This window comes from Balaenoptera borealis (assembly GCF_965194805.1).
Source record: "Balaenoptera borealis genome assembly, chromosome: 12".
NCBI lineage: Eukaryota > Metazoa > Chordata > Mammalia > Artiodactyla > Balaenopteridae > Balaenoptera > Balaenoptera borealis.
Window position 1 is genome coordinate 14,750,269 of NC_138869.1, and position 12,494 is coordinate 14,762,762.

At 38.1% G+C, this 12,494-nt stretch overlaps 1 long non-coding RNA gene across 7 annotated transcripts in view; it reads right to left on the bottom strand.

Annotated features, from left to right (window-relative positions):
• Positions 1 to 398: 398 nt before the first annotated feature.
• The window catches only part of LOC309608144, a 194,489-nt gene continuing 182,393 nt past the window's right edge, over positions 399 to 12,494 (bottom strand). For 4 of the 7 annotated variants that reach the window (XR_014232683.1, XR_014232684.1, XR_014232685.1 and 1 more), the window contains 3 exons: positions 11,232 to 11,355; positions 7,206 to 7,334; positions 399 to 1,286 (listed from right to left, as the gene is read on the bottom strand). This is a non-coding gene — a long non-coding RNA (uncharacterized lncRNA). Of the gene's footprint in view, positions 1,287 to 7,205; positions 7,357 to 8,713; positions 8,786 to 11,231; positions 11,356 to 12,494 lie in introns of all 7 variants that reach the window. The other 3 variants (XR_014232688.1, XR_014232689.1, XR_014232687.1) reach the window with 3 other exon arrangements.

Genomic DNA, 12,494 nt, shown 5'->3' on the forward strand with positions numbered 1-12,494 from the left:
ATATCTTTATATAATGTGTAATGTCATTTATTTAGAAAATGAGTGAACTTTAAAAATAATTGTTTGTCTTTAAGCTCTAACTTTAAAAGTGGCCTGTTTGATAGAAACTTTAAAAGTATGCCAGTCCCTACTTTTGAAAGTAGAGAATCCCAAATAAAATTTAATATTCTTTATTACTTTTACCCATCATAATGAGAAGTTCCTTCTTTTGGAGTATCCTTTGGATGTTTCTCCAAGTCACAGTGATTTAGAAGGGACAAGATTATTTTCTGCAGCCATATGTCTATTTTAAAAATACTTTTACTTAAATTCTTTGTTCCTAACATGACCCCTTATTACTGAGTAGTACTTCCTCCATCATGGATTCTTAATGTTAAAAAAACAAAACTGAGTCAATGTTTAAATCTTAGTGGCTTTAATGATTCATGATCAAACAGCATCCAGTCTAACAGATGAAAAGGAGCTCTGAGGAGCTGTGCTAAATGAAAAACTTTTACAAGCACAGGAAACAGGAAGGAGGCAGTTACACTAGGCAGAATATCAGGCTGGTCATTGTAAGGTTACAGTGCTTTAGGGGATGGTAGGGGGTCTATCCAGCAGATTACCTACTAGTGCCAATCAGGAGATTTTTGAGGCACTGGTTTAAGATTTATTTCTGAGAAAGCCAGAGCTGTGATTGTCTCAGTGTGGTGACATGGGGCTTAGCGTCAGTGACTCCATTTTGATTCTGTTGTTTGTAACAATCCTCCCCCTCAACCCCCGCCCCGCTGCCCACTTTTGACCAGACTCTCAGATTAACTGAGAGATGTGATCAAAATTTAAGGCATCAGCACTATGACCAGCTACTGCTCTGGAGTTCTCACAGTTTCTTGCTGAGTCTCTGAGTGGCATTCACAGGTCACAGGGTCAGGTTCACAGTCTTTAAGTTAGTCATTCTCATTCCTTTTCTGAAGTTCTGGTCTTACGGTGATTATTTATTTGGTGATTATCAGCTGTGAACATGCATTTAAAGCTTTTGAGAGAATACAGTGCACCAGGGAGACTGCTTTGATCATTCTAAGCAGGATAATTCCCAATGTCTGGACTGTACTTCGGGTATGGGTCCCCAAGACCCAAACCACTCAGAATCAAATATGTCAAAGAAAGACCCAAATGAAGGAGTCACTTTTTCAAGCCAACTGGCTTATTCAGTGATCTTATTGTAGCTGAGTGTCATCTTCCCTAGAGGTGTCAATCCAAGTGCAGCAAGTGGTAGATGGCCATGGCACAAACACCTCCTGGCTCAGCTGAAAAAGATAATCAAAGGTTATCTTACTATTAAGAACGACTTTGGCCACAGAGTCTAGGGCTTTTGCTTTAGCCGTAGATTCTGCAGTATCCCCAAGAGTTAAGGAGAGATTCCTGATCACAGCCTTATTTTCACTTACTCCTAGCCAGGGGAATAGGGATCTGCCAAAGGAAGCAAAGTTTGAATTATGAATGTCCCCTGGTACTCTGCTTTCGAGTCTGTGGCTCAGGACTGGAAAGATGACAGCCATGGAGGCCAGTAAAATTTGAGGTTCTGTAGACCACACGGGAGGTTTGTAGAAAGCCTAGACACAAGGTTCCCAGGGTTTGGGGCTGCTAAGCAGAGACAGGGAAATGGATGCCCAGAGTCAGGGAGTCTGATACAAAAGAGAGGAGGCTGTTTATTTCGGGGAAACCGAGGCACTGGAAATCAAGGAGAACTTTGTGACGGGCAAGACTACCGTCACCGGCATTGTGGCAAATCCAACAGTCGTCCGGAGGTTGGTTTACCCACCTTCGCAATGGCCTGAGATATATGAACAATGAAATTATCTTTTCAGATCAGAGCAAGGCAAAAGGTAAACAAAATAATCATGAAACCTTCCTAGTGTAAGCATTAGGAAAAGAACGGTCAGAGAAAGGAGGAGGAATGAAAAGAAATATTCGTGAGCCACAGTCTTGGGAGGAAGCAGTCTTCCTCTATGTTAGCTATTTCTCTTCCCTGTCAGTTATCTGATTCTGTGCAAAGTCTGGAGACCTCAAAATCAGATGTCAGGTGGAGCCTTCATCAGTTGTTCAATATGCATCTAAGGTTTAACACCTTGTAATTTGGCAGTGGTGTCAGGAGTACTTAGTAGGGTCCGTTTCGTGAATTTCAGTTTTGCAAAAGCATCAAAGTAAAACAGTAACTGCATGTCAATAACAAAAGACTTAAAAGGCTCATGGTTACAGAATTGACAAGAAAATTTGGTTATTTCTGTGATATACATTTTAAGATAACAACTTCAGTTATGACTGATAGTATATCAGGATATTTCAGATTTCTAGGAATCTTGTACAGTTTCTAGAACACTTTTATTAATAACATGCATCCATACAAATAAAACCTAAGACGTTTTAGCATCATTTTATTTGATAATACTTCCCATATAATTTAATAAATAAACTTAATTATTTTAATATTTTACCAGAGACAAACCCTTTGAGATTTTCCAGGGGTGCACTGGGAAATCTCAAAATTAGTTTGAAGTCAAAAATTTAGAATTTGCTTTACCGCAAACACTAGTGAAAAATTTTAAGCCATCTGAGCGGGTAATCTTAACTTATTCCATCTCTCAGAAAGATAATTTAGATCCAACTGTTCTTTTATAAACTACTAAGTTTTGTATTATCATACCTATCTCATGTTTAAAATTTCGGGAACGTCAAAAGGTTTGAATATTTGATTAGATAGGATTACTGATCATTATGAAATAATACTTCATTATATATTTAACCAGAGTGACAATAGAAGTTGTGAACACAGTTGTGAATTAAACTTCACCTGTTGTAATATTGAGAAGATCCAGTTTTCTTAAGTAATCAAAGACCTGATAAAGACAACACAAAGCACAGTAAATCTGGGTAAGATACAAAGTCCAGGCAGATTACTTAAAGGTAAGGAAAGTTTTACAATCTGTTATTGAAAGCAGGTCAGAAGTCTAAGAAAACTTTTTCTTTTTAACAGAAAACCAAATTCTAATTTGGTATTGATGTGCTTTTGATATTAAAACTCATTTTTAAAAAATAAATCGATCCCGATCTTAGCCAGCTTGACCACACATAAAATTCCTTTCCCAGGCTGGCTTTTGCACAAACTTTCTACACTATTTTTATCTCCATTCAGATTTTGTCCTGTGCCTTTTGTTATTTTCTCATTTTGCAGCCACCACTTATTTTACTTTCCTTGCCCACTTAACATACACAGTTGTTTCCTTTCACCCTTATTATTTCTAAGTAGTTTTTTTCACAGTAAACTATTTATTTTTGATGAGTTATACCTTTATTTTTAAATTTACTTTTTATTTTATATGGGAGTATAGTTGATTTTACAATATTGCGTTAGTTTCAGGTGTACAGCAAAGTGATTTAGTGGTACACATAGATCCATTCTTTTTCAGACTCTTTTCCCATAGGTTATTACACAGTATTGTGTAGAGTTCCCTGTGCTATACAGTAGGTCCTTGTTGATTATCTATTTTATATAGAGTAGTGTATATATGTTAATCCCAAACTCCTAATTTATCCCTCCTCTCACCACCTTTTCCCCTGTGGTAAGCATAAGTTGATTTTCTAAGTTTGTGAGTTTGTTTCTGTTTTGTAAATTGGTCCATCTGTATCGTTTTTCTTACATTCCACATATATCTTTCATTGTGAGTGTATAGAAATGCAAGAGGTTTCTGTGTATTAATTTTGTATCCTAACTTTTACCAAATTCATTGATGAGCTCTAGTAGTTTTCTGGTGGCATCTTTAGGATTCTCTATGTATATAGTATCATGTCATCTGCAAACAGTGACAGTTTTGCTTCTTCTTTTCTGATTTGGATTCCTTCTAGTTCTTCTTCTTCTCTGATTGTTGTGGCTAAAACTTCCAAAACTATGTTGAATAATAGTGGTGAGAGTGTCAGGGACCTTGTCTTGTCCCTGGTTTTAGAGGAAATGCTTTCAGTTTTTCACCATTGAGAATGATGTTTGCTGTGGGTCTGTCGTATATGGCCTTTATTATGTTGAGGTAGCTTCCCTCTGTGGCCACTTGCTAGAGAGTTTTTATCATAAATGGGTGTTGAATTTTGTCAAAAGCTTTTTCTGCACCTATCGAGATGACCATGTGGTTTTTATTCTTCAATTTGTTGATGTGGTGTTATCACACTGATTGATTTGCGGATATTGAAAAATCCTTGCATCCCTGGGATAAATCCCACTTGATCATGGTGTATGATCCTTTTAATGTGTTGTTGGATTCCGTTTGCTAGTATTTAGTTGTGGATTTTTGCATCTATGTTCATTAGTGATACTGGCCTGTAGTTTTCTTTTTTTGCAGTATCTTTGTCTGGTTTTGGTATCAGGATCATGGTGGCCTCGTAGAATGAGTTTGGGAGTGTTCCTTCCTCTGCAGTTACTTGGACTAATTTCAGAAGGATAGGTGTTAACTCTTCTGTAAATGGTTGATAGAATTTGCCTGTGAAGCCACCTGATCCTGTACTTTCTGTTTGCTGTAAGTTTTTAAATCACAGTTTCAATTTCAGTACTTGTGATTGATCTGTTCATATTTTCTATTTCTTCCTGGTTCAGTCTTGGGAGATTGTACCTTTCTAAGAATTTGTTCGTTTCTTCTAGGTCTCTGTGCCAAAATGGCAACTTCTGGGAGAGCTCAATCCCTGGCGCCTGTGCCACCAGTGTCTTTGCCTCCACAGTGAGCCACAGCCGACCCCTGCCTCCCCAGGAGACCCTCCAAGACCCACAGGTAGGTCTGGCCCGGCTCTTATGTAGTCACTGCTTTGCACTGGGTCCCAGCGCACATGAAAACTTGTGTGCACCCTCCAAGAGTGGAGTCTCTATTTTCCCCTGAGTCCTGTGGCGTTCCTGCATTCAAGCCCCACTGGCCTTCTAAGCCAAATGCTCTGGGGGCTCCTCCTCTCGATGGCAGACCCTCAGGCTGGGGAGTCCGATGTGGGGCTCAGAACTCTCACTCCTGTGAGAGAACCACTGTGATATCATTGTTTTCCAGTTTGTGTGTCGCCCACCTGGCGTGTATGGAATTTGATTATATAGTGGAAATGCACCTCCTACCTTCTTGTTGTGGCTGCTGCTTTGTCTTTGGATGTAGGGGATCTTTTCTGGTAGGTTTTAGTCTTTTTTGTTGAGGGTTGTTCAGCAGTTAGTTGTGATTTTGGTGTTTTCATGAGGGAAGGTGAGCTCAAGTCCTTCCACTCTGCCATCTTGTCTCCTCCCTATTGATTAGAATTCTTAAACCTTAGAATCCTTAATCCCTAGTGAAAACTAAAAAGCAATTGTGAACTGTTATACTAGCATTCTGGATCAGAAAATTTATTAATAGATATCATAATTTCTAGAAGTATATTTCTCATAGTAAATTTTTCAGTGTGACAGAAAAAAAAAACAGTTTACTAAAAGACCCAAATATCTTTAGTTCCACTAAAATGAATCCAAAAGTAAATAAACTTATGCTAAGTAGTTAATGTTTCAGTAGTTTATCTTATTTGGAAATGATCAAGATATTCAGTAAATACCTATCATTTACTTTATCTCAGTGTAACTGTAACTGTAAAGTTTCAAGTTACCAAAAAGATTTTGGAAATTATTTTTAAGTAGATATATCATAAAGCATAATTATTGTTGAAAAGTTATTTATAAACTTCTATCTTTCTTACATCTATTTAATTTACTTGTTAACAATTACGTTTAGATTACTCTTGAAAATTTCATGAGACATTAAGCCACTAACTATCATCTTAAGTTACCTCTCTTGCTGACAGGTTCTATAGTGAGATGACATGAGCTTATTTTACTTTTAGTAAACCTAGGTAGAATGAAAGTCTTCATTTAATATTTAATGCTGATAACTGTAAAAAAATGCCTGCTTTTTTTAAACCAACAAACTTAAACTAGCTTTTGTTTACTTTGCTTACTGAAGATTATCCTAGGTCATGTGAACTTGAAAAACATTTTATTAGTTTTTATTTCTGAAAGTATATTTAATTTATACAGTCTTTGTCTTTAAGTCAAGTAAATAAAGCTCTTTACAAATTAATTTTGGCAATACTATCTAGAAGTAGATAAAGATCGCACATCTGTAACATATACATAGACCTACAGCCAGGCACAGAGGTCTTATATAGCTTTTGTTTTAAAATTTTAGATAGGAGATGAGTATGATAATGCTTATAAAAGAACTAGTTTATAAAAGAACAGTTGGATCTAAATTGTGTTTCTGACATATGTAATAAGGTTACCTGCTCAGATGGCTGAAACTTCTCACTAATATTTGTGGTAGAGGTTTTTCAGGGGCCTAGTTTTAAAATAGCTAGGTTTTTTGCTTTTAATAAGAATTAGCTTGGTTCCTATAGAAGCCTAGGTAGAATAGTTACATCCCAAAAGGCACAGAGAAAGACTGCGAGTTTCACCAAGGACTTTTGTTCCCTATGTCCAGATCTTTTACATCTACAAGCCTCTTGAGGGGAGGCTTGTGGATTGGTAAAAAAGGATAGGTGGGTTTTGAATTGCTTCGGGAGATGCATGGAGTCTTGTCAAGACTCATTTTACAAAACCAACACGGTTGTTTTTAATTCCTCATAGACTCGGGTTGCAACCTGAATGACCTCAAAGGCTCACCCAGCCATCCAACTACATTATCTCCAACTTGCTTCTTTATGTCAGGGATAAGATCTTCAACTAAGGATGGAAATCAAAAGATTCCTATGTTCTAGATTTAAAACTGCTCATCTTTGCAATGTTTTTCTTTCCCTCTGGATACATAGGTTCATTTTAGTTTAGGGGAGAAGCCCTAAAAAAAAGTTCCTAACATGCTTTTAACCACAGAGCTACTTAAAAAAAAAAAAAAAAAATCATTTCAGATGTCTTGTCAGGTTTCAGCTGGGACAAATAGTAAATATTCCTGGCAATACTGAACAACTCCATGGATGCAGGAGGTGTCCCCATAGAGGGTGCAGAAGATACTACCCTCCCAAGATCCAGAGCTACTCCCAAAGACAGCCAAAGAAAGACAGACGGACTTAGACCAGTTCCCCTCAGGACATAAAATGAGACAAATAAGATGGCAGTAGATGTCCCTGGGTGAGAAAGTGTCAATAACAAATAGAGCTGGATTTGTTAAAGGGGAGACGACATGAAAATTTACCTTCATCTCATGACTGCGTACTACCGAGATTCAGGAGCGCTGACTCTGGTAAGGGTTCTCACCCGTCACAGGCTTCTGCCAGTTTTCCCAGGTCCCCATCTGCAGGCTCCAGAGCGAGTGGGCTTTAAACTATGGCGTGGAACACAGATAGCTACCAGAATTTCCCAAGGTTTTCCATTAATTTTCATTTTAGTTTCCTCTTAGTCGTTTACAGGAATAATTGCTAGCAGTTTACCAGAGAATTTCTCAGATTCCCATCAACCCTAGGAGGAGTCCATATGGAGGTCCTCGTTCAAGGGTAGATATGCGGGTTTTTGTAAGGCTACCAACGTGGCCATCTTTTGCTTACAGTCTCTTCAGAGTGGAAAGGCAATTCAGGCACAGGATTAGTAGACTGTGAGTTCTCAGGTAAAGGAGGCTAGAGGGGAGTAGGAGAAGTCACGTCAGTCTTACAGTCTTTTCTTTTAGGTACCTCTTGTGTCTTTAATTTTTCATCAGGCTTTTATAATGAATCAATGAAGCTACTTTGGAATCTTGAAGACTTTCAGAGGCTTCTGCACACCAAGTAAAATAAGTATCGCCTTCTGTTTGTTTGACCTGGGAGCCCCTGCTTTCATATGTACTTCTTTAATGAAAAATCTTATCTAATTGGAACATTCTCCCAAATGGCCATTGTAATTCTAGGTTGTCTTTGTAAGATTTTGCCGTTTCTGAAGAGATTTACAGTTTAAGGGCCACAGTTCACTAAAATGAGCAGTTGTGCAAGAAGGTGGTGTGCTCAATTCGAAACATGAGGATATTTAATACCTAAGAGGGATGTGCCCTGTGGTATTTTACAGTGTACCTCACTGCGTGGAAATTTTCTTGAGGTTGGCGAGTGACCTCGTGTCAACCTAACCCATTCCGGGACCAACTTATCCTAGTACGGGAGTCTTAAAGTTAGGTAAGTACCCTAAGAGCTTTTAAGAGCTCGATCCATGACTACCAATTGTGCAGCTTTGGCTTCCAAGAGTCCCGTTATTATATTGATAGATAGATATGTTATTCCTTTACCTCATGTGCACGTTAGCAGAAAACAGCAGTAATCAAGGAAATAGAACTGTGGACATCAGCATTAATCCAAGAGATGTTACTGCAGACTGGCCAAGAAAAGGCCTTAGGTGCACAACGCCAGCCATTTCCAAAATGGAACTACAGACTAAACCAACAGACCCCAACAAATGCAGACTCCAACTAACCAAGGGCTAAAGACTCAGGGTCCAGTTAGAACCATCGGCCCGCTCAAGGTGATCCATTAAACTCTGGCCTGGGACCATGCACTAACCAAGGGCTAAGGAGGAGTGCTCTGTCAGAGCCTCCCAGCAGTCTAGGCTAACCGATTAACCCCGGACTGTAAGGCCAGTTAGATTGGGAGCTCAATGCAACGAGGGCAGAACTTGGATTTGAGAGGAACTGGACCCTGGCCCTTGAGAATCATGAAAAAGAGAACTGAAAGAGTTTGTGGGGACCAACAGCTGTGTTTCTTGTTGTCGCCAAAGCTGTCAGAGAAGTCTTCTTTGGATCCCATCAGCACCTTCAAACTGTTAACCAAAAAAATCCAACCGAGTAAAATTTAAAGACCTTACAGGCTGTACTAAATGATTCATATATTGGGCAGCATCCAATCTAGCAACTAGAGAAAAGCTCTGGGGAACCGTACAAAATGAAAGAATTTTACAGACAGAAGGGAGCAGGAACAAGGAAGTTGTACTAGGCAAAAAAAAAGGAGCTGGAGTTGGTTATTGCAAAGTTTCTTTCCTTTATGGGATGGCAGGCCTCTATCATACAGATTACCCTGATTGATTGCCTTAAGAGTGTATTTCTGAGAAAGCTGAAACTATCATTTTAAGTCAAGTCCCACTTTGGTGATGTGGGGCTTTTAGCATAAGTGACTCCAGTTTGGGCTGTTGTTTTGTTTTTAACATTAATCGAGTAAAATAGTTAAATGAAAGACCTCATGTTGCTTGCTATGAACATTATAATAATGATAAAGGGTTCAAAAATATATGCTGCTTTCTTTGTCCCATAAGCAAGAGAACTAACCTTAAAAATTAAGTATTTCTTTCAGGGCAACTTATAAAGCTCAAATAACATCTGAAGTTTTTGGTAAAGTATCTAAATTTACATATTCTCCAAAAGGGCTGGATAATCCAGTAGTATAGGCCAGACAATTTTGCATGATGTGTGACAACTAAGAAAATAATTTTTGAAGTTCTGTACCAGTTTTGCTATATCATCTACTTCCCTTTCACTCCAGGAAAGTCCATAAAGTTCACATCATCCATTGCACCCAGTATAGCTGCTCAGTTCCCTTTGGAGCAATCCAACCTTAAGGAACTCTAGAATGAAAAGGAAAAGAACTGCCTCAAAACTCTATTGGGAAGCTGGGGGAAGGAAAAAAAGTCAGATCCCAGAAATAGAGATACCTTGGGATATAGGGAAATAGTAGTTCATTTTGAAAATATTTTCTGAAAATTTATGTTAGAAAGATGAATATTATTCACTCTCAGATTTTCTAATGCATGACAGAAAATGTAAAAAGATGAATAGCAAAAAAATGATGACGATGATGATGATGAAAGATTAACATTATGTTAAGTGTAGACAGAAGAATTGAAAGCCCATAGGAGAAACTGACCAAAAAGTTCCTAAAACTGGGAATGATGGCAGGGACACTAAAAATAGGTTGGTTGTGGCATTGCAGTAATGGAGATTTTTAAGTGTCTAACCATATAGTCTTAGAAAGTTAGAACACAGTGAGATCCTAAAAATAAATCTAGCACAAAAATGCAAGACCTATAAGAATATATAAACTTACTGACTACATATAAGAAGACAAACTAATGGCTAGGATTACTAGACTACTCAGAAATATAAAGACGTTGATTCTTCAATGCAATTCCCATCACCGTATTACTGTATATCTTTTGTAACTTCAGAGTTATTCTAAATTTTATGTGGAAAAATAAGTAGATGAGAATAATCAGGACAATTAGGGGAAAGGAAAATGAAGAAAGAGCGCTTTTGAGAACAGGTGGGTGTCAAAGTCTTATTTTAAAGCTATGGTAATGAGAGCTGTCTGTTTGGTTCTAGCAGAGAAATACCCACAGGCTAAGGGAAAAATCAGAGGTTATTTAAAATACTGATTATACACTGGAATTTATCAAATGAAAAGAGTACAAAAGGATGACATTCAATATGATGTTCAGACATATACGTTGAACTGGCTGTGGGGAGGAAAGAGTGATATCCATATATTAATATGTCTAAGCACTAAAGATATAAATATAAGATAATGTTTAAGCAAAAAAAAAAAAAAAAACACATGAGAATAGTAGAAAGACAGAGGAGATTATATAGGGAATAAACTGACAAATTTAACTCCATAAAAATCCTAAAACTCCCGTAACTAAAAACACAATAAACAGTAGCCAAATGATAAACTGAGAAAAGCAGGTGTGATACACAATGAGCACAAAAGCTGCTTATTACATACAGCAGCTTTTCCTCAAGTGTGTTGGTCTCAGAAACCCTCAACCACTTTAATAATTCTTGAGGATTCCCCAAAAACTTTTTCCTTTTGGGGATTAAATATTTACTATTTTGGAAGTTAAATCTGAAACATTTAAAATTTTTATTTTTCATTTATTTAAAAATAGCAATAAAGTCATTAACTATTAACAGAAATAATGTTTGCATTAACAATGTCTTTCCAAAGCAAAAATATATAAATATAGAATGGCACTATTTTGTATTTCACTAACTGTGATAATTCATATCTGCTTCTGCATTCAATCTGATGTAATAGCCCGTATCACATGGCTTCTGCAACCACAGATGAAAAAGCTAGAAGGACAAGGAAACTCCAGAGATTATGGACTCAGCATCATTAAGGACTGGAGCCAATGCCAGCAAATACCTACCTTCAGACTTACTAAAAAATAAATAAATAAATAAAAGTAGGCAGGAAGAAAGATGAACTCTTACCACGTCAAGCCACTGTTGCTCAAGAGCTGGTTGACTGATGCCGAATGCAATCTTCACGGATCAAACTCTCCGTATCTAAGCAGTTCCATCTTGACAGCAACAGTCCCACACTCTTCTGAAGAAGCTGTAAGCGAGGTAAACCCCGTGTTCCAGAGCCCTGCTGGTGACAGGGCTTTGGCTCAGATGATGTTAGTGTAAGCAGCCTGCCCCATAACTGTTTCCTCCTGTATTTGCCTAGATTAACATTAACAAGAATCTGGGCTTTATAACTAAAGAAGGAAGAAAGTTTAGCTTAGGAATGTGAATTCTAGGGACAGAATGGAAGAGGATTAGGAAAAGAACATGCTATCGAACTCCTACAATCAGTTTGAGCTTCTAGAGTAAAAGATGTAAGAGCCAGAAATAATAAGCGAAACAGCAGTGAGACTCTGAGCTCAAGCAAGCTGTTTCATGATCCGGGTAGAGACACAGTATGGCCAGCGTCATGGGGATGGGAGGCATGGGGTCTGTATTCGCCCATCTTCTGCCTAAAACTCAGAAATGTACTGGTTCCCGATGGTAGACCCTGTGTTGCATATTTACCTAATCATGTTTCATGTTTCTCCTCCAAGACACACAGAAAGACTGCATTTCTACAGCGTCCCTTGCAGTTAGATTGGAACAAATGTAACTGGGTTCTGAGTCAAGGAATCTGGGAGGACATAATGTAGACCACATCAACGCCTGGCCATACAGCTTCCCTTTCCTTCCGTAGGAACCTCTGAGGCCACTTGGTTCGGATGGCAGCCTCACTCTATGGAAAACTCCTGGATCCCTGAGTCACCGTTTAGAGGAAAGCTGCCCAGGAAAGCCACTTAGCACAAATCAGACTGTTGTGAAGGAGAAACATTTGTTGTGTTTAACTTTTGAGACTTAGAGGTGTATTTGTTGCTATCAGAACTAATACACAACTCAAGAATAAATGTCTTAAATACTCTATGGTATCACTTATATGTGGAATCTAAAACACAACACAAACATACAGTACCTGCAAAACAGAAACAAACAGACTCAGACATAGAGAACAGGCTTGTGGTTGCCAAGGGGGAGGAAGGAGTGGAGGAGAGAAGTATTGGGAGTTTGGGATTAGCAGAGGCCAACTAGTATATATACAGGATGGATAAACAACAAGGTCCTATACTGTAGAGAAGAGGGAACTGTATTCAACATCCTGTGACACCCCATTATGGAAAAGAATATAAAAAAAGAATATATGTATAAGTG